Source organism: Artemia sp. Qi Xiang Cuo, chromosome 17 (assembly GCF_049724085.1).
Source record: "Artemia sp. Qi Xiang Cuo chromosome 17, ASM4972408v1, whole genome shotgun sequence".
Lineage (NCBI taxonomy): Eukaryota > Metazoa > Arthropoda > Branchiopoda > Anostraca > Artemiidae > Artemia > Artemia sp. Qi Xiang Cuo.
The window spans coordinates 1,710,222-1,733,533 of record NC_142810.1 but is presented as its reverse complement, the minus strand read 5'-3'; positions in this window follow the sequence as shown (position 1 = coordinate 1,733,533).

The following is a 23,312-nucleotide window of genomic DNA, read 5'->3' as shown; positions in this document are numbered from 1 at the left end:
ATTATCTGAGCTTTCAGTATAGGGATGAAGAGGTGGATTTTCTTGGCCCTCTCTTTTTTCTTTAGTGGGGGACCGGTGTAGGAGGTTAGTTGTTTTACTGGGGTTTTTTAGTGTAAATAAGACCTATCTTAGGGGGATTTTAAAAAAATATACTTTTATGTTTCGTAGGGGTGGGGGTCACATTACCTTACTTTATTAAATTATATAGATTTAATTTAAGACACTGTCTAGGGAGTATATTTTTTTGCCATTCATTACAGGACATGTGAGTTCAACCTCCTTGCGTGTGGGGGAACTTCTTTTCTATAAGGGGGATCAAGGGTGGGTAGAAGAAATAGGCCCATCCCTAGTTTATGATAATAGAATGTGGGGGTCATCTCCATTTTATTCCTGTCATCCTCTCCATATAGGGTAATCCTTCTAGGTTCTCTGTCGTCTCTACTAATCATCTATTTCCATAGCTTACCGAGAGCACAACACTGAAGATGTTGGGGCGGACTATTCCTGGAAATATTTAAAAGACATATGTCTGTCTATACATTGAAAATGTATTGTAGTTTCTATACTATATACCGATGCAGCGATGATAATTTAACGATTCGGTCGACTAGTTAGTAGCTCCCGTCCCTCGTCCAGACTCTTAGCATTGGTCCTAATTTAATCTTCAGTAAAACTTCCTAGAGCGGCATACTATTCTGATCTATAGTGAGGCCCCTAGGCCTAAATTCTGGTCGCCCCTGGATTTGATATATCAATTCTTACTCTGAGAGAAGGAATATCCTCTTCTAGGATGCAAACCTAATGTTCTACCTAAACTATTCTCCTTACAGGGAAGTCACCTTATAAGGACTATCACCTACTTAATTCATCTAAGGGCTCCTTCTTTTCATTCATAAAGCAGTCCTGATAGTAAGGACAAAAGAAAAGAAAACAACTAAATAGGTTCCTATAATTGAGACATTTAGAAATACTACAGGCAGAAGAAGGGTAATCTCTACATCAAAAATAAGAAAAACTAAGGTAATTACAAAGAATCGAATGGAAAAGGGAGTGCGAGAAGAATTTAACGGGTCAAATCCGCATTCAAAGGGAGAGCTCTTTTCGCGATCGAGAGAGGTTTTTTTATTTACCAGGACCCCTAGAACTAATAAGATAAAAACAATAATTAAAATTCTCAATCAAACTAAAACAATTATCTTTCCCTAGCAGGTTCTCTTGATTGGAAGTCAAGTATAATATTTATGCTAGAAAGATCCTATTCTCCTCACCAGTAAAAAGAGAGATAGAGAAACAACCAGACAACCTCTACGAAATGTCAATATCAAGCCGAGGCTTCTAACCCAAAATGGTGCTGAGGGAAAAAGTAGCATTTAGAGTGGCGTACTGCGCAAATGATAAGAAAAATAATACCAATAAGTACATAAAGGCCATGAAAGCCTGTCGCAAGAAAAAAAATAGATCAGTAAATTCTATCTGCGATAGTAAAAGAGGCTTATATATATTCTAACCCTTGTAGTAGTCAGAAGTGGATTCCTAGAATAACAGTTATTAAATGACCTTGTAGACATTGATCAAAATTGTTCTCTATAAGTGCATGGTGGGCTCAAGTTACCGTGACCCCTGAAGCTAAAAGAATTCTTGTATTAAGCAAAGGTACTTGAAATGGGTTAAATCTTTCTACTCCAATTGGTGGTCATAGGGCTCCAACTTCAATATTTGGTGACAAACTTCTATGAAAAAACGCTCAAAAGAAGGAGACAAAAAAGAGAACTTCAGAAATGATAAAGAGGATAATTCACCATTGCAGGCCGAAGCCAACCTTGCTGGAATGTATCTCTTGGACATTAGCCTCTCGTGAGATATCACGTCATCATTGATAGGAAACAATTATAACTGTAATTAATCCCGTGAGAAATAATATTCTGTCAAAAGAGTGAAATCATTTGACAAGACCTGAAGTCATCACAAAAGCTCCAATGCCTGTGGCCAAGGGCCATGGTCTAACGTTAACTAAATGATAGGGGTGATTTAATTAATTCATTATTCTCTTGCGTAGAGAGTTATTAAAGTCATAAGTACATAGGATTGGATGACCGCGACAGAGAATTCTAGGACTAAAAGAACAACTTGCGCAAATAGCCCGGCTATAGTGATATAAACATTTTCTATGGTGCCTTGGTTTCCTAGAAGAGTTAGAAGGAGGTGGCCGGCAATTATGTTGGCTGCGAGTCGCACCGAGAGAGTGATAGGCCGAATAAGGTTTCTAATAATTTCAATCAACACCATAAAGGGTATGAGGGGTGCCGGTGTCCCTAGGGGGACGAGGTGGGCCAAAGCACTTAAAGTCTGCTTAGCCCAAGCGTAAATAAGAAAAGAGGCCCACAGGGGTACCGTTAATCTTAAGGTAACTGCTAAATGTCTCGTAGCAGTAAAAATATACGGAAACAAGCCGACAAAATTATTGAATAGAATAAACAAAAAAAGAGCAATTACTAGAATGTTGGCTCCAATTCTAGCTGTCCCTATAAGCAGGGACATTTCTCGGTTTAATCCGTTTAAGACTCTTCTAGCCAAGAATTGAGCTCGTGAGGGGAGTAATCAAAAAGCCATCGTTACAAATAAAAGTGGGGTCAGCATTCTTAATCAGTTGGATAAAAAAGAAGAGGTCGGGTCAAATACTGATAATAGATTCATTATCATTTTCAAATCGGGTAAACAATTTGATTCAATGTCGTCTTAGTAGGGAATATCGTTCGTGGCTGACAGAGGAAAAAGATTAGAGTTATAAGAATTCATAGGAGGAGCATGGATACAAAAAATATTGTAATTCAAAGAAGGGGTAGCATTTGAGGAATAAAAGACTACCACTGGCTTCTTAAAGTTGAAAACCTCGTATTTATTATTAAACTAAGTCTCTATTTCCATAGGGGGTAATTACCATAAGAAAGCTTAAGAGGCTACTGCTTAAATTTCAGCCACCCTATGAAATTTGTAATTTAAGTCATTTCAGGAAATCTCTTTCTCTAATAGTCTCAATTACGATAGGTATAAGACTATGTCCAGAGCCGCAAATTTCAGAGCACTGGCCGTAAAACACTCCGGGTATATTTACTAAGAGTATGGACTGATTAAGCCGGCCCGGGATTGCATCCATTTTAATGCCTAGGGATGGTACGGCCCATGAATGAAGGACATCATCTGAGGTAATTATCATACGTATAGCTTGATTATAGAGAACAGGGAGGCGATTATCAACATCAAGTAGACGATATGTACCAAAATAGAGCTCATTCGAGGGGATTATGTAAGAGTCAAATTGAACATCATCAAAATCAGAGTACTCATAAGATCAGTACCATTGGTGTCCCGTTACTTTAATTGTTAGGGCGGGGTTATGAATTTCATCAATTAAGTAATGGAGGAGAATAGAGGAGAGGGCAATAGCTACTATAATAACGGTAGGAATAACAGTTCCTACTGCTTCGATTGCTTGTCCGTCAAGGAGATAACGATGAAGAAACTTATTGGAAAATAGTGTGGCTAGGAAAAATCCAACAAGTCAAGTGATAAGAATTACTACCAAGAGGGCGTGATCATGAAAAAAAGCAAGTTGTTCTATGAGATGTGAATTTCCATTTCGCAGACCCAGTTGGAACCATTGAGACATTTTTAAAGGGGTCCCCCCATCTTTGGAGCGTAAATCCAACGCATATGCGTTTCTGCCACTTTAAAATGTAGAAATTATAGTAATTTCTTCGTAAGAGTGGTCAGCGGGCGGGTGGGGATTATTTCACTCTACACTAGATCTCAAGTTTAGTGAAAAAAGAGTAATTCATTTAGCATCCATTGCTTCCCAGATGCAAAAAATAAATATAAGCGTGGTAATTATAGATACAACACATCCTAACAAAGAAACTACATTTCATGAGGCATATGTGTCAGGATAATCTGCATAGAGGCGCGATATCCCTGCAAGACCTAAGAAACTTTGTGGGAAAAAAGTTAAGTTTACCCCTAAAAATATCATAAAGAAGTACACCTTAAGAAGGAATTGATTCATTCTTAGCCCAGTCATAAGAGGGAATCAATGCACGAATCCCCCTATAATAGCAAATACAGCTCCTATTGATAAGACGTAGTGGAAGTGAGCAGCAACAGAGTAAGTATCATGGAGTACAATATCAATTCCAGAATTCGAAAGGACAACTCCAGTAAGACCCCCCACAGTAAATAAGAATACGAACCCGAGGGCTCATAACATAGATGGGGTTATAGTAAGTCGTGTCCCGTGAAGAGTTCCGATCCATCTAAAAATCTTAATTCCAGTAGGGATTGCAATAATCATAGTCGCAGCAGTGAAATAAGCTCGAGTATCCACATCGAGACCTACAGTAAATATACGGTGTGCTCAGAAAACAAAACCAAGACTCACGATAGCTAGTATAGCATTAATTATACCTAACGAACCAAATGCGTCCTTTTTAACTCTTTCTTGACTAATAAAATGAGAGACCATAAAAACTCCGGTTAAGATTAGAATATACGCTTCAGGGTGACCAAAGAACCGAAATAGATGTTGACAAAGAATGGGATCTCCACCACCTGCGGGATCAAAGAAAGAAGTATTTAAATTATGATCAGTCAACAACATGGTAATAGCCCCTGCCAGTACAGGTAGGGACAAAAGTAAGAGGACGGCTTTGATTCCTACGGCCCATACCAAGAGTGGTATACGGTCAATAGATATTGACTGAGGTCGTATATTGATAATAGTGGTAATGAAGTTTACGGCCCCTAAAATTGAGGAGGCCCCAGCTAAGTGTAGAGAGAAAATAGCTAAATCTACCGAAGGTCTGGCATGGGCAATGGCGGAGGATAAGGGGGGGATAGACTGTTCATCCGGTTCCTGCCCCTCTTTCAACTATAGATCTAGCTAAAAGGAGAGTTAGGGAAGGTAGAAGTCTTCAAAATATCAAGTTGTTTAGACGGGGGAAAGCTATATCAGGGGCCCCTAGTATAATAGGTACTAGCCAGTTACCAAATCCCCCACTCAGAATAGGTATAACTATCAAAAAGATTATAATAAATGCATGAGCCGTTACAATGACATTATACACCTGTTCATCTCCAATTAGGGAGCCGGGTTGACCCAATTCTGCCCGAATAAGTATGCTTAAAGAAGTTCCCACTAGCCCTGCTCAAGCTCCGAAAATAAAATATAAAGTCCCAATATCTTTGTGAATTGTAGACTAAAATCAACGTTGCGTAAGTAAAGTGGCCGATCATAGGTGCTAAATTGTAAATTTAGTTAAGGAAACTTCCCTTTACTAAAATTACTTCCAGGCTTAGTAGTTTAAAAAATGTAAGATTGCAAATCTTAAGATGGTCAATCCTTAGGCTTAATAGTTCTGATTTTTCAATTTCTATTAAACAGTAAGACATAAATACATATATATATAGGTGTTTTGTGCACGTAGGATTTTGATTCCTAAAGAGGAATTTACATTTCATATATAATATACAGGGACGAGGTGCCTGATAAAAAGGATTACGTTGATACTGTAATTATGTAGATAATACCCTCGTCTGGATAAGACGCAAAAGAACTAAAGCTTAAGAATTTCTTATTTCCGGCTTTGAAGGCTGGTAGTTTAGTTAACTTAAAGCTTTACAAAAATAGCAGGGGAAGTAAAACATTTAATCTTATCGATAAAACCGCTAGAACTTCTATGTTTTTAGATCTTATTTCTGAGGGAAACGAAAGAGAGCTCATAGCAATCTTAAAATAAAAATAGACTGAGAGACATGAAGATGAAACGATGGCCAAGATGATAAAGGGAGGTAAAGTTTATTTCTAGAGATATTCATTTGATGAAAAACCCCAGGAAAGGGGGAGTCCAGCTAAAGAGAGGAGGCTAAATGAAATTGAAATCTTATAAATTGGTCCAGCGTTATCATTTACTTGAGTTAGAGAGAACAACCCCCTCTGCTCTAATAGGGCTACTACCATATAAAGAATAATTAGATAAGTGGCATAATAAGTTGATACTAGAAAAAATCTGGTTATGTTAATCACAAGCCCGGATAAGTATCCAATAGAGGAAAAAGCTATAATTAGGCGGATATTGGAGTGACTGATCCCCCTTGCCCCCCAATAATTGCTCTGACAAGGATAAAAAAGGAGCTCGTAAATTGGGTTATAATTAGCCCTAGAAGAGGTCCAATTTTTTGAAAAGTTATTAAGAGGGCTAAGATCTTCCATGACATAGACTTGGAAATGCTCACCAGTCATATATGAAACAGGGCTGCTCCAATTTTAGTTAATAGAGCAAGGGGGATCAAAAAACGAAAATGACTGATTTAGTGCACTCACTAAAAAGATCATTGGGGCTACCGATAGAATTAAGAAATATTTTAGTCTATTTTACTTTCTTTCTTCAATCATAAGGGGATAAATCTTAAAGAGTTTATTTCTATTCTAATCTACACGCCCAATCAGGAGTGGGCAGATATTATAAGGACATAGGAAAAAAATAAGCATAATCATTTAATCATTTAAAGAGAGATTCCTCTATCATTGGGGTATGAGCCCAGTAGCTTAACTTAGCTTACTCTTTAATTCAGCCATGATAGAAAGACTCCCCCCCCCCCGGGAACGCGACATTTATGAAGCAGTTTGCGGGTGGAGTTTTTCTCGGAGGCTAAATCAAAGCTTAACAAATTGCGCCATCCAAATAGTACACAAAATTCATATCATGAAAAACTAAACTCTAATTCCAATTATCATGAAAACTGCGGCACTTATCAAGATTAATTTATCAGTCATTTCAAGCGGATTTGTTGGCATAGGGGGGGGGGTTGGAATCTTCATTCTAGAAGTTTTTGGGAGCTAAAATTGGGATGAGCCAAATTTGCATTTCTAATACTTTAAGGGAGCATGTTGAATAGGGCCATTTTTCGGAACAAACTCAATAGACCCCCCATTAATATTGAAAAAGTGACATACAAAATTCCCTAAACGTAATGTTTAAGCTGATTTTTAGCGATTTTAAGGGTTTTTGGATCCAAAATTTTAAACTAATTTACGTATATAGAACGTCATTTAAATTATATTAAATAAAAAAAGTAATTTAATGGAATGTACTTATAAGAACATATATAAACATGCTATTAGTATGTTTATCCTAACATGCAGTGTCAGGATAAATCTACTACTAGTATGTTTATAACTATATTAAATTTTAAACCCTCTTAGGAGGGTTGTATTAAATGAGATAATGATTTTATTTACCCTGGAACAACAAATCTTCCAGGGTAAATATAAATCAATATCTCCGTATCATTATAGAAACCCTCTTAAGAGGGTTTGAATAAAATATATATATATATATATATATATATATATATATATATATATATATATATATATATATATATATATATATATATATATATATATATATATATATATATATATATATATATATATATATATATAAATGATATAAATAATTTACATTCACCACTCTTTTATTATTCTACTAAAAGAGCGGTGAATGCAATATACAGGACGGTATATATTATAATAGCAATATATATATATGCAGGCTTAGCTCCTTAGTAGGACCCCTCTCAGACATGTGGGACTATACCCACATGTCTGAGAGAGAGGGGGGTCTTACTACGGAGTCAGCCTGCACATAAATATGCACATAAACATATCACTACGACAGAGTCTGATTCCGTCTTAATGTCATTTTGGTTCACACAAAATCAAATGTGGTTCAATTAGTTCATCTTTCATCTAAGATTTAAGGTTCATAGGGGTGGGTTAGTTCTTTATTTTCCTTTAAATTTTGTTTTTTTTTATCGTTATAAAGACAAATAGATCAAATCTAGTATTCAATTAAATTTTCGCAAACCATTTATCACTGATTTCGTACGGATTATTTAACTTAGCTTAATAGAATGCTGGGTGCCAGTTTCATTTAGTGGTCATTTCCAGGCATTAGTTGATATTCACTTGACTCTCATATTAATTAAGTATTCAAAAACAATATAACGAATTTCACTTCACATCAAATTTCTTATTGAGTCAGATTTATTTATTTAACGTTCTCTGGAATTTGGGGCCGGTTTTTTCTGTTTAACGATCATTTTGTGGTGGGTCTAATTAACATGGCGGCTAGAGAATGGGTTTCAGCTGCTTGCAGGCCATACTGCTTTTGTAGTTCTTCCTATTCTACTTGTGTCACTGGGTCTATACAATTCAACCTTAGCAGTTTACTAGCCAGTAGTCAACATAGGGTATAATTATCCTTTTTTTCTGATGGTCTGAGTACTTCTCTTTATATCCGTAGTCTGGCTTCTCATTTTCTTATTTCGCGGGTCTGAATAAAAGTTTGATTCTAGCTGGGCTGTTTACTCTTTCTTCGAGTCATATGCAGGGTATCCGTTTAGATTAGTGGTGCAGTGATTGATATTATTATCTATTTCTTAGGGGTAGCGATTGATAAGATAGGAGGATCATTCTTTGCCAGCATCCGCGGTCATACAGTTTCCTAAAGTAAACGTTTTAGGGCAATAGGGGGACTTTGAAACAAGAGCGTCTCACTTCAACATGGGTGAAATCTGCATTTATCGTAAATTTTTTGGTTAAAGTACCTTTTAGGTGGTCAAATGACTAGGATTAGATACCCTATTAGTCCATTCTTAATTAACCTGGGTAGTAGTATCAAAACCTAAAGAATTTGGCGGTTCCTAAACCTACTAGAGGAACCTGTCCCATAAACGACAATCCACGAAAAAATTCACCCGGGCTAGTTATGCAGCTTATATACCGTCGTTTATAGGACTAAATAAATAGATTCTCTTAAAAGCTTAGGCTAATAAATCAGATCAATGTGTAGTTTATGCCCGGGAGAGGGTGGGTTACAATGAAAACTCATACGGAATTTCTATTTTATGATAGTGAAGAAGGTGGATTTAGAAGTAAGACCTAATATACTGAAAAAGGCTCTTAGGAATTTACACATCACCCGTCGCTCTCTTGTCCGAAGAGATAAGTCGTAACAAAGTAGGTGGACCGGAAGGTCCATCTTGAAAGAGGGGAGGGATTTTTAATAAACATTTTATGTAAATTAAGAAGATAATTGAGAGTACTCATCAATTTCTTTTTTACACCACTATTTAAAACAATATTATAGAAGTAAATGAAGTGAATTTCATCCGCAAAAAATAACTGATACGGTAATTCTCGTGCGTACCATTTAAGTTATTTATAATAAAGGTTTTATCATGGTTTATCTAATTTTTTCAAGTATTGTCAAATCCCGAAATAAGGTTATCTATGATAATTAAAGATGACTTTTTCATAATTCTCTTTAAGATTAATGTCGGTGTAAAAAATATTTCGTACCTATATATCTGGTTGGCAGAAGACTCCTCTAGGGTACTCCGGAAGGAAGATTTTTTTAGGGGACGAGCTCTAGAAAAATTATATCAAATCACCGTCAGTGATATGAATAGGCTTAAAAGTTGCCAGGGTGTAATAACCAGACTCACTTAAATAATAATTTAAAGTTGATTAATTGAATCTAGCCGATGCTTATTACTAATATCCAGCAGTCATAATGATAAAATTAGTACATATAAAAATGTAATAGAACTCGCCCTAGGAAATTTGGAAGGAAGTCTGTAAAACGCGTGTTCTCCTCTATAAAAAAAAAAGCGCTTTGGACCTTGGTGAGTTCTGGCCTGCACCCTTATCACTGCCCGGGCCATGGTATTCTTAACATGCGAAGGGATCATAATCACTAGCATTCGGAGGTGAGTTTGGTCTGACTGGTCTGACGAGAGGCAACATGTCTCCTTAATTAATTTGAATTTAATCTTTAAGTGAAAAAGCTTAAAATATTCTTGGAGGATGATGAGAAAAAAGATATCTTAACCTCCTGATCTTTTATAGTCCGGTGGTGTCTAGTGTTATCGTAATTTTTTGGATTGTGTTGCGATTTAGAGTTGGTAAGAAACCCTATATAACAGATACAAAACGACCCATTATCAGCTATAATTTGATTACCATGGAGTAAGTTAAAATAGGTATAAAATAGACCTTCTCTTGGAGAGTTCAAATCAACAAAAGAGTTTGAAACCTCAAGGTTGGTTTATGGACCCTATTCGGTGCAGCAGCTTAATCAGGTAGTCTGTTCCACTATTAAACCCCTACGTGATCTGAGTTCAGACCGGAGTAAGCCAGGTTAGTTTCTACCCCCAAGACAAATCCACCCGGGATAGTACGAAAGGACACCCCGGGATTTTATATCAACTTGGTAGATAAATGCATTAGACTTAGGATCTATTTATAAGGACACCTAAGTTGATAGCATGGGCATAGATGATTTATTTTATTTTTCTCCAAATAATTATGGTGCTAGTCTCAGTCGCTTTTTTAAAGAAATTATAGCGACTGGTATTAGGCTATATACAACAACGTACGGGTCCTAATAAGGTGGGATTCGGGGGTCTACTTCAGCCGTTCTCCGATGGAATCAAACTTTTTTGTAGGGAAGTATCACTCCCACTGGTCTCTAATTTTATACCCTACCTTTTGGCTCCGGTGTTTAGTCTATTTCTTTCTTTCTTCTTATGGACACTAATTCCATTCACATCTTACGGCGCGAAATTTAGCCTATCAGTTCTCTTGGTTATTTGTGCTGTACTAGTGGGGGTCTATAGCATTATAGTAGCTGGTTGATCTTCTAACTACAAATATTCTTTGCTGGGACGAATTCGGGCAGGAGCTCAAACCATTTCTTATGAAGTGAGCTTGATTATCATTATTCTCTCTCCGCTAATATTATTTAAAACTCTCGATTTAAGAGGGTACTTAGTCAAGTCTTCTTACTTAGGGTGACCTCTATACCTGTGCTTTCTCTTGGGAGTCTGTTGATTCATTACAATCTTGGCAGAAACCAATCGGACTCCATTTGATTTAGCCGAAGGAGAGTCCGAGTTAGTGTCGGGGTTTAATACAGAATATATGGGAGTTGGGTTCGCGCTTATTATGTTATCACAATAATCCAAGCCGCCAAGGTAGAAATTAACCACTTTGTCAGTTGAAAATTTTAATGCTATATTATTTTCAAGGATATCAAAAAGAATTTGACATAATTCGATATCCTTCGGATAGAGCTTGCAGATATCAGGGTGACATTGCCAAGTAACCTGCTGCCCAATTTTTGGTTTTGAATGATTACTCAGATTGTTATAGGTGACTTCAGCCATCATAATTTCCTTGTCAGATCTAGTTTTAGAGCATTTTTCAATAGTTGTCTCGTACTTTTCAGGACAGTTTGTTCTACTACACAGAGAATTTTTTGCCAAATATTCAGTAGAACTAAAAAAACTGTTTAAAACACAGTTAGAAATGCTTTTTTCTTGAGTCGGTGTTCCAGGAATTTGTTCTAAATCATTAGTCTTACAAACACATTTACTAATAACCCTAACAGGCTCGTTTGCGCCATAATTGAAAAACATTGCTTTTCCTTCGCTGTTGATAGGTATGCTTGTATATATTTTTTTATTGCTGCTACATAAACTGCAATTGCTCCTTCCAAAATTAATATACGAATTTTCAAAGAAGTACGCCTCCGTATATTCACTATGTTGTCGAACATTTTCCATTGCATCTATAAACTGTTCCGCAGTTGCCCATCCATACCTTGGAAGCTTTTCATTAAACTGACAACATTTCTTTTGTATATTACTATGAAGCTTTGCCAAAGCATTTCTAGCCGACTTTTCAACAGCATCCGCTCTTTCAAAGAGAATTTTAATCTGTAATTTTGAATACTTTTCGTGATCCTGGTAAAACATGCGTAAAATGTTTCTCAATTTACGAAGATCAGCCTGCATTTTTGCCATCTTCTTGTATTTCTGAATGTAATTTTTCCCTTTGTCCTTATGCGTTCTTCGGTACAACCTCGCAGAGAATTTAATTTTTTCATTATAGATTTTGTCACCCCAGTAACGCTCCTTGATCTTTTGTTTGGCTGTCTCAATTTTTGAATGTCTATAATCTTCATCATTGTGATAACACATCTTACTGTTTTGTTTTGCTCTCTCAATTATTACTTCTCGATACGCCTGGTCGGTTGAATACCTTTGTTTTGCTCTCTCGATTATTACTTCTCGATACGCCTGGTCGGTTGAATACCTTTGTTTTGCTCTCTCAATTATTACTTCTCGATACGCCTGGTCGGTTGAATACCTTTGTTTTGCTCACTCAATTTTTACTTCTCGATGCGCCTGGTCGGTTGAATACCTTTGCTTTTCTCTTTTCAAGATACTATCTCTGTTGTTTGTGTAGTACTGTTTTTTCAAATTGCGTATAGCTTGCTTCGATCTAACCATTATTCTAATCAAGAATGAGAGAATTTACATCTGTAGCGTTCTTAAGTAGTAATTAGGACGTCACGGCGTAATGATTTTATTGAAGTCAAGGCGCAATGATATTATTTCATGACGTCATCAGAAACAACAATATAATTTCGTGTTTTTCTATTCACGTCATATCTCTAATATAAAGCTACGACATTCATTATTTATCTAGTAGGGTTTCAGACAAGGTAGTTCTAATGATGTACTTTTGATTTGATCTTACTCTATTTTTAGGAGTTTTGTTATATTTCTTAGCATGGGACTGATCGTCTCTTACTAGGTTGCTAGCTACTGCTGCAACCCAAATTCACATATATATTTATTTATGAGAGGCAGCCTGGCCGAGTGGTCCAAGACACTGGTGTTAGCCACCAGTCTCTTCGGAGGCGTGGGTTCAAATCTTACCGCTGGTATACGATTATGTTTGAAAGACTGCAGTGTGAAAAGACATCAAAAATGCAGTTTTTGGTGGAAAAATTTATTCTCTTTTATAAATAATTTTTTTTAGTTACTATAGATTTTTAACCCAATTAATTTCCTTTAAAATGAGCTATTGAACAACCCTCTACGATGTTCCAGTGCCAAGCTATCTGTGGAAAAGAAAAAAAAAGAAAAGAGAAAAAAATATCCCGTTTGGGGAGAATAACGTGGTTAAAGTCAATTTTCTTGATTTTCAAGCCAATATATTTCCCTTGCTGTTCAAGCCAAGGGACAGACAGTTTCCTATACAGTGGTTTCGGACAAGGCGGTTCTAATGGTGTACTTTGTGTTTTGACCTGACTCCTTTGTTAGGAACTATGGGTTTTTATATTTCTTAACATTGGACGTGATCGTCTCTTACTAGGTTGCTAGCTATCGCTGCAACCCGGAAAAAAAACACATTGTGCCCACATCGTTCTTTACTCAGGCAGTGCTAGCGCGCTGCCTATGATAATAAACTGATTACACACAGGAAAAAGCCTACGGCTTTTTCTTCTTTTAAATAGTAAGAGACGAGTCTCAAATAATCAAGTAGCTAGCTAATTCCAAAGGTATTCAATTTTTGTTATTCCAATGATCTTTTTTTATTGTAACTAGGTTTCAGCCATCTCTACAGCCATGATACTATTGGAAATTACATAATCCCTATTTATGTTTTAGTTAACATGGGCAAGGTGTCGTTCTTTATTGTGTATGGACTAAGGTTCGTTCTTTCATGTAAAACTAGCAAAACATTTTTTAAGCCTGATGAAGATTTAACTAATGTGTCAAAAGTAAGGTTGCAAGTCGACGATTTTGTTTTGGCCTTATTATAATTGGTATGGTGAAATAATAATACGCATATGGCTCTTAAATCATACTTCTTTATGGTTTAATATGGTCTAGTGGCTAGGATAGTTAACTTTCACTTAACAGGCTCGGGTTCGATTCCCGGGGTGGGAAAATTTTTAACTCTATAATCTTCGAACATTTGAACCTTTTATAATTTATAATGATGCATAATATAAATACTGTAATCTTAACTATAGTGAAGTTGCGTATGCAAGTTAGTATAGGGAAGAGTTCGATCTTTATTAAGACATCAAAAATGCAGTTTTTGGAGGAAAAATTTATTTTCTTTTAGAAATAATTTATTTTAGTTACTATAGATTTTTAACCCAATTAATTTACTTTAAAACGAGCTATTGAACAACCCTCTACGATGTTCAAGTGCCAAGCTATCTGTGTAAAAGAAAAAAAAAAGAAAAAAATATCCCGTTTGGGGAGAATAACGTGGTTAAAGTCAATTTTCTTGATTTTCAAGCCAATATATTTCCCTTGCTGTTCAAGCCAAGGGACAGAAAGTTTCCTATACAGGGGTTTCGGACAAGGCGGTTCTAATGGTGTACTGTTTGTTTTGATCTGACTCCTTAGTTAGGAGCTATGTGTTTTTATATTTCTTAACATTGGACGTGATCGTCTCTTACTAGGTTGCTAGCTACCGCTGCAACCCGGATATAAATACTGTAATCTTAACTATAGTGAAGTTGCGTATGCAAGTTAGTATAGGGAAGAGTTTGATCTTTATTATACAGGAGACAAAAAGCAAAACTAATTTTAGAATTTTCATGTATTTTTGTTGTTTAAATTAAAAAATTACTATTACTGATTAGGCATCATAAATATTTTTGCAGTTTACATAATAATTTTAGCGATTAAGCCGAAAAAGAAAATTTTGTTTCCAGGAGTTTCGGTTACTATTGAGACAAGTAGCTATTATTACTATAGAGTTCATTACCATGAACTGTTTTATTGCTTCAAAATTCAAATATCTTTGAAAAGACTGCAGTATGAAAATACATCAAAAATGCAATTAAATGACAAAATTGATTCTACTTTAAAAAGTATTTTATTTTTAATTACAAAAGTGACTAGATGTTGCAATTGCCTTTAAAATGAGCTATTATACAACTCTCTATGATTTTCCAGTGCCCAGCTAGCTGAGCAGGAAAAAAAAGCGGAAAGAAAAAATATCCCGTTTGTGGAGAATAACGTGGTAAAAGTCTATTTTCTTGATTTTCAAGCCAATATATTTTCTTTGTTATTCAAGCCACAGGGCGGTAAGTTTCCTTTTTAGAGGATTCGGACAAGGCGGTTCTAATGGTGTACTTTTTGTTTTGATCTGACTCTTTTTTTAGGAGTTGGGGGGTTTTATATTTCTTAACATTGGAGGTGATCGTCTCTTACTAGGTTGCTAGCTACCGCTGCAACCCGGATCTGAATACGCTAGTATTCTCTTTATATCTTTATTGTTCAGTGTGGTTTTTGGGGGGATAAGCTTTTTAATGTTTTCTACTATCGTATACTTCTATCTCTGAAGACGGGGGTCTTACCCTCGCTATCGGTACGATAATTTAATATATCTATGTTGAAAGAGTCTTTTACCGCTATCCTTAATATTTCTCTGTTTTTATTGAGGCCTTTGTCAAGGCGGTTAATACCAAAGATCCCTGGTTGTATGATCAACCCCATTCTTCTTTCAAAACAGATGCTATATTGATCTTAGTGACCATATGATATTATTTTGTAGATTACAACAATTATAATATTATTACCGAGGAAAAATTATACATAGAGGCACGTGAGGACCTTGAAGATAACAATATAATGTTATTATAAAGTTCGTGCCACGCGTGAAGGCATTATCAAGAAGATTAAAAAAAACGCTCAAAATAGGGGTTGAGCTACAGAGTAAAACTCAAGGCCTCGTAATTTGGGCTTAAATGTATAGGGTAGAGAAACGAGAATGAGAATAGAAGAGACGAGCGCAATTACCCCTCCTAATTTATTAGGAACGGATCGGAGAATAGCATACGCAAATTGGAAATACCACTCCGGTTGAATGTGGGCTGGAGTAACCAGCGGGTTGGCAGGAATAAAATTGTCTGGGTCCCCAAGTAGATAGGGACTAGTTAGGGAAAGCGCGACTAGGAGAAATACAAGAATTACAAAGCCCACGGTATCCTTAATAGTGAAGTAGGGATGAAAAGGGAACTTGTCCACATGAGCTTTAATAATCAATTTGTTATGATATAATAATGGTTGACTAAATACTATAGTAATCATAGCTACACTTTCATATAGCAAGTGACTTACAAAATGACAGATGCCGCCTGCTTGGACAGGAGGACTATCGAAGGCACATACTACCCAAAGCCATTGAACCAAATCATTTCCAATTTAGGGGACCACCGATACTTGATTTGTAATTACAGTAGCCCCCCAAAAGGACATCTGCCCCCATGGAAGAACATACCCCAAAAAGGTGGCGGCCATCACCAGGAATAGTAGAGCGATCCCCGTTATTCACGTCTCAAAGTAGTGGAAGGAGCCAAAGTACATTCCTCGACCAATATGAAAATAAATGCAGATAAAGAAAAAAGAGGCGCCATTAGCGTGAATGGTTCGAAGAAGCCATCCATAATTAACGTCCCGACAAATGTGGGCCACTCTAAAGAATGCTAGATCAACTCTTGCAGTGTAATGTATAGCTAGAAAAAGTCTAGTGATGATTTGAATGATTAAACAGAGTCCTCGTAGGGATCCGAAGTTTCATCAAATAGAGATATTGGCCAGGACAGGCAGGCCCACCAGAGCAGTATTGACAATTTTCAGGGTAGGTTGCGTGTTACGTAAAGATAACATTTTAGTAGCTAAGCCCCGACTGGCATAAATTATGGATCGAAGGGGTTTTTTAGTGATATTCAAAAAATCGATAACCAGAAAGAGAGCTAAAAATAAATAAACTACTACGAAGCAATAGGTGAGGAGAGCGACATCTCCGACAATAAAGTTGATCACCATGTAGTCAGTGGGGCGCTGGTAGCCCAGTGAAGTGCTCGCTAGCAGCTGCCACTTTTCTTGATTTTCAAGCCTCTATATTTCCCTTGCTGTTCAAGCCAAGGGACAGAAAGTTTACTATATAGGGGTTTTGGACAAGGCGGTTCTAATAGTGTACTTTTTGTTTTGATCTGACTCCTTTTTTAGGAACTATGGGTTTTTATATTTCTTAACATTGGACTTGATCGTCTCTTGCTAGGTTGCTAGCTACCGCTGCAACCCGGATACCACTGCAACCCGGATACTGTAAAACCGTTCAACACAGCCATTCACACCTTTCAGTTAGTATTATAGGTTAGAGTTCGTTCTTTATTGTAATTTATGTAATCTATTTAATTTAAGTTAGAGTTCCTTTTTCTATTATAATACGGTGAAACTCGGATCTTCAATTACTACGGGCTACAGATCTGTCTTTACTGTAAAACTGTTCCGCAGTTGCCAGTCCATACCTTGGAAGCTTTTCATTAAACTGACAACATTTCTTTTGGATATTACTATGAAGCTTTGCCGAAGCATTTCTAGCCGACTTTTCAACAGCATCCGCTCTTTTAAAGAGAATTTTAATCTGCAATTTTGAATACTTTTCGTGATCCCGATAAAACATGCGTAAAATGTTTCTCAATTTACAAGGATCAGCCTGCATTTTTGCCATCTTCTTGTATTTCTGAATGTAATTTTTCCCTTTGTCCTTATGCGTTCTTCGGTACAACCTCGCAGAGAATTTAATTTTTTCATTATAGTTTTTGTCACCCCAGTATCTACCAATTATTCTGGTACAACTTTTTTCTTATGTTTGTTTCGGTAATCTATATCGTTATCATACCGTTCCATACTCTTTTGTTTGGCTGTCTCAATTTTCGCATGTCTATAAACTACATCATTATAATAACGCTGTTTGTCACTATCAATTATTACTTCTCGATACGCCTGGTCGGTTGAATACCTTTGCTTTTTTCTTTTCAAGATGCTATCTCCGTTTTTTGGTAGTACTGTTTTCTTAACTTGCGTGTAGCTTGCTTGATTGAAAACATTATGTAACCATTAGTTGAATGTTTTTATGTCGCGTATCAATTATCAAGAACCTAACAAAAAATTAAACTAATTTTTAAATTTTCAGGTATTTTTCTAGTCTAAATTAAAAGATTAGAACTATTGTTCAGACACCATAAATATTTTTGCAGTTTATAACTTTAGCGATTCTGAACTAAAAATGAAAATAAAATAAAAATTGATTTTTTCAATTTTTACGTCACGTCGCTAATTAAGTCATATATGGTTATTAGTACACAATAGGTTTTAGATACTACGTCATGTCACTTATTACGTCATATATGGCTATTAGTAGATAATCGGTAAAATATTTGTTCTTTATTATAAAACTAGAAACGACGTCAAAGCAACTGTGGAACAGTTTACAGATGTAATGGGAAATCTTATACATCACTGTGAATATATGGAGAGATAATTGTCCTTTACTTAGTTTCAGCTTAAATTCAATGATCGAGCCTTTATGTAATACTAACTACATCCAGCGACTATGACGTCATTGATCAATATTGTATATAAAAAATAAAGTTTTTCGTAAAAAATAATTAATTAAAAAAATGAAGTGCTAAAGGTGCTAGATCTAGAGATTTCCTTTAAAATGAGCTATTGAACAACTATCTACGATGTTCCAGCGCCAAGCTATTTCTGGATACAAAGAAAAAAATATCCCGTTTAGGCAGAATGTTGTAGTAGCTGCCACTTTTCTTGATTTTCAAGCCAATATATATCCCTTGCTGTTCAAGCCAAGGGACAGAAAGTTTACTATACAGGGGTTTCAGACAAGGCGGTTCTAATGATGTACTTTTTGTTTTGATCTGACTCCTTTTTTAGGAGCTATGGGTTTTTATATTTCTTAACATTGGACGTGATCGTCTCTTACTAGGTTGCTAGCTACCGCTGCAACCCTGATTATAATAAAAATTATTATCATATCTTATATGTAACTTTTACTTCATAAGTCTTATTTTAGTTTTCAGTTTAGAATCGTTAAAGGTATCATGTAAACTGCATAAATATTTATGATATCTGAGTAGTTATTTTTATCTTTTAATTCAAACTTAAAAAATGTCTGAAAATTTTTAAATTAGTTTAATTTTTTTGTTAGGTTCTGAGAACTCGACACGTGGCTTAAAAGATATTATATTTTAGTTACATCAATACAACAATGAAACAATTCAACAAACTTTTAAGTAAATCAACTTACTTTTCTTTTTGTAAGTTATTTCCTGAAGTTGCCATAGTTTAAAGGTATTATGTAATGTTTAAAGTTTAAAGGTATTATGGTTTTTATAGTTTAAAGGTATTTTGTTAAAGGTATTATGTAAACTGCATAAATATTTATGATATCTGAGTAATTATTTTTATCTTTTAATTCAAACTTAAAAAATACCTGAAAATTTTAAAATTAGTTTAATTTTTTGTTAGGTTCTGAGTACTCGACACGTGGCTTAAAAGATAATATATTTTAGTTACATCAATACAACAATGAAACAATTCAACGAACCTTTAAGTAACTTTCAACAAACTTTTAACAATTCAACAAATGTTTCTTTAAGCTTTTTCTTATGGTTGACCAAACGTGTCTGTAGTATACTCAGAGATACTATGATTTTCTGCCTTCAGCATACGCTAGACTGGATCAAAGACGAATCCCTCTTATTACAGATTAAAGGAAAAATTACACTGAATAGATGCCAAAACCTGCTTAACATAGGGGCCAACCCAAATGTTAAGGATAGGTATGAATTAACAGCTTTACATTACGCTGTAATGAAAGGCAACCCGGCTATTTGTAAACTGCTGCTGAGCTCTGGAGGCTACCCAAACACTACCTGTTTTACCTCTTTTACCTCAATGGACCTCTTTTACGCAAATCTCCCTCTGCATCTTGCTGTTGAAAATGGTGATATCAATATATGTCAATTGCTGCTGACCAATGGAGCAAACCCAAATTTAAAAAATAATCACTCCAAAACAGCTTTGCATGATGCTTGTAAAAATGGCAAATTCGATATTTGTCAACTGCTGCTGAGCTATGGAGCCAACCCAAATGAGAAAAGTGGCCCGTACAAAAAAACACCTCTATATTATGCTGCTGAAAAAGGTGCACTGGATATTTGTCAACTGCTACTGAGCAATGGAGCCGACCCAAATGCAATATGTGACAATGAATATGCACAAAATCAAAAGTTGAAACACAAAACAGCCTTTATCATTGCGTTAGAAGATTGTTCATTCAAAGAGTATTCTGGCATAGCCAAACTGTTTTTTGAAAACAAGACAATTTATCATTCAAGGTTGCCAATAGATGTTAAAAAGGAATACCAGACAATAATCAAGCAACTAGTAGAAAATAGTAAAAGAAGACCACCAAAGACGAAATGGTTTTGGAGACTATGGAATTATACCTTCAGTGACACTAACGGGTCACTCAAGTCAATGTGCAAGTATTTAATCAGGGAGCATTTAGATTGGGATGATATAGCCAAAGAAGCTAAAAGAATGAACTTACCAGAAACATTAATACAATATCTAATTTACCCTCATTTACCTTAACAGCCTGTGCATTCGGGATACAGAAGTAGCTAGCAGCCTAGAAGGAGACGATCACGTCGAGTACTAAGGGATGTAAATAACCCATAAATTCTTATCATAGGCAGCGCGATAGCGCTACCCAAGTAAAGAACGATGCGGGCACAATTTCTTATTTATTTTTTCTTCCCCATACCTGGGTACTTCGTATCGAAGAAGTTGCCATATAAACTCTTAAAAGGACTCATTCGATTGGAAATTGGAGTGGCTAGTCCCTTTTTAATAGTCAAAAATTATTGGAGGGCAACTAGCCCCTCCCCCACGCCCATCATTATCCCAAACACATCCAATCAAAGTTTTGAGATAGCCATTTTGTTCAGCGTAGTTTATTTACAGATAGAAAATATCTTTTTGAGGAGGACACTTCCCCAAAACCCTCGGGGCAAGGGTTTAAGTCTTGCCCTGGGGGCATATAAGGTTTTTATAGAAGGCATTTTCGTAGAAACTTTAAAAAAGGCTAATTCGATTGAAAATTCAAAGGGCTACTGCTCCTTTTAATAGTCGAAAGTGATTGGTGTGCAACTAGACCCCCCCCTCACGCCCATCATTCCCCCGAACACATCTAATCAAAATTTTAAGATAGCAATTTTTTTCAGCATAGTTTATTTCATTGTAGAAAAAATGTTTTTGAGAAGGAAACTCCCCTAAAACCCTCGTGGCAAGGGTAGGAAGTTATGCCATGGGGGCATATAAGGTTTTTATTAAAGGCGTTGTCGTAGAAACTTCAAAAAAGGCTCATTCGATTGGAAATTCAAAGGGCTAGTGCACTTTTTCATGGTCGAAACTGGTTTGAGGACAACTAACCCCTCCCCCCACTCCCATCAATACCCCAATTACATTCAATCAAAATTTTTAGACAGCCATTTTGTTCAGCGTAGTTGATTTCCAAATAGAAAAATATGTTTTTGAGGAGGACACTCCCCATCAACCCTCGGGGCAAGGGTTTTAAGTTATGCCCTGGGTGCATATTAGCTTTTTATAAACTACGTTGTCGTAGAATCTTCAAAAAAGGCTCATTCAATCGGATATTCAAAGGGCTGGTGCCCTTTTTAATAGTCGAAAGTTGTTGGACAGTAATTGACCCCTCTCTCACGCCCACCTTTTCCCCAGACACATCCAGTCAAAATTTTGAGATAGCCATTTTGTTCAACGTTGTTTTAAGTTCTGGAAATTAGGTTTTTGAGGATGAAAACCCCCTCACAGCCCTCAGGATAAGGGGTGTAAGTTATTTCCTGAAGTTGCCATAGTTTAAAGGTATTATGTAATGTTTAAAGTTTAAAGGTATTATGGTTTTTATAGTTTAAAGGTATTATGTTAAAGGTATTATGTAAACTGCATAAATATTTATGATATCTGAGTAATTATTTTTATCTTTTAATTCAAACTTAAAAAATACCTGAAAATTTTAAAATTAGTTAATTTTTTTGTTAGGTTCTGAGTACTCGACACGTGGCTTAAAAGATATTAAATTTTAGTTACATCAATACAACAATGAAACAATTCAACAAACTTCTAAGTAAATCAATTTTTTTTTCTTTAAGCTTTTTTTTATGGTTGACCAAACGTGTCTGTAGTATATGCACTGATATTATGATTTTCTGCCTTCAGCATACGCTAGACTGGAAAAAAGAAGAATCCCTCTTAAAACTGATTAAAGGAAACATTACACTGAATATATGCCAAAACCTGCTTAACATAGGGGCTAACCCAAATGTTAAGGATAGGTATGAATTAACAGCTTTACATTACGCTGTAATGAAAGGCAAACCGGCTATTTGTAAACTGCTGCTGAGCTATGGAGGCTAGCCAAACCCTAAAGACGCCTTTTTAGCAAAAAGCCCTCTGCATTTTGCTGTTGAAAATGGCGATATTAATATATGTCAATTGCTGCTGACCAATGGGGCTAACCCAAATTTAAAAAGTAATCACGCCAAAACAGCTTTGCATGATGCAAACACACACACACACACACAAACACACACACACACAAATACACACACAAACACACAAAGACACAAACAAACACACACACTCACTCACAAGAACACACAAACAAAATAACACACACACACACACACACACAGACACACACACACACAGACACAACGTGTGTGTGTGTTTGTGTGTGTGTGTTTGTGTTTGTTTGTGTGTGGTTCTGTGTTTGTTTGTTTGTGTTTGTTTGTGTTTGTGTTTGTGTTTGTGTGTATGTGTGTTTTTGTGTGTGTGTGTGTGGGTTTGTTTGGTTGGCTGTGTGTGTGTGTGTGTTTTTGTGGGTGTGTTTATGTATGTGTTTGTATGTGTGTGTTTGTATGTGTGTGTGTGTTTGTGTGTGTGTGTTTGTGTTTGCGAGTCTTTATGTGTTTAAGTGTGTGTGTGTATGTGTTTGTGTTTGCGTGTTTGTGTGTGTGTTTGTTTTTTTTTTTGTTTTTGTGTGTTTTTGTGTTTGTGTGTTTGTGTGTGTGTAATTGTGTGTGTGTGTAAGTTTTTGTGTGTGTGTGTGTGTGTGTGTGTGATTTTTTTTTTTATTGTGTGTGTGTGTGTGTTTGTGTGTGTTAGTGTGTTTTTGTGTTTTTGTGTTTGTGTGTGTGTGTGTTTGTGTTTGTGTGTGTGTGTGTTTATGTTTGTGTTTTTATGTTTGTGTGTGTGTCTTTGTGTTTTTTTGTGTTTGTGTATGGTAGTTTATTTGTGTTTTTGTATTTGTGTGTATGTCTGTGTGTTTGTGCGTGTGTGAGTGTGTCGATAAATAAAAGTTCAAATAGGGATAAAATCCATTTAATAGACAGTGATGATAGAAATTCACAAAAATACCAGATATTTCGGTCACATATACAGTGACCGTCATCAGTAGTAAAACTGTCAGCAGTGAGTGTGTG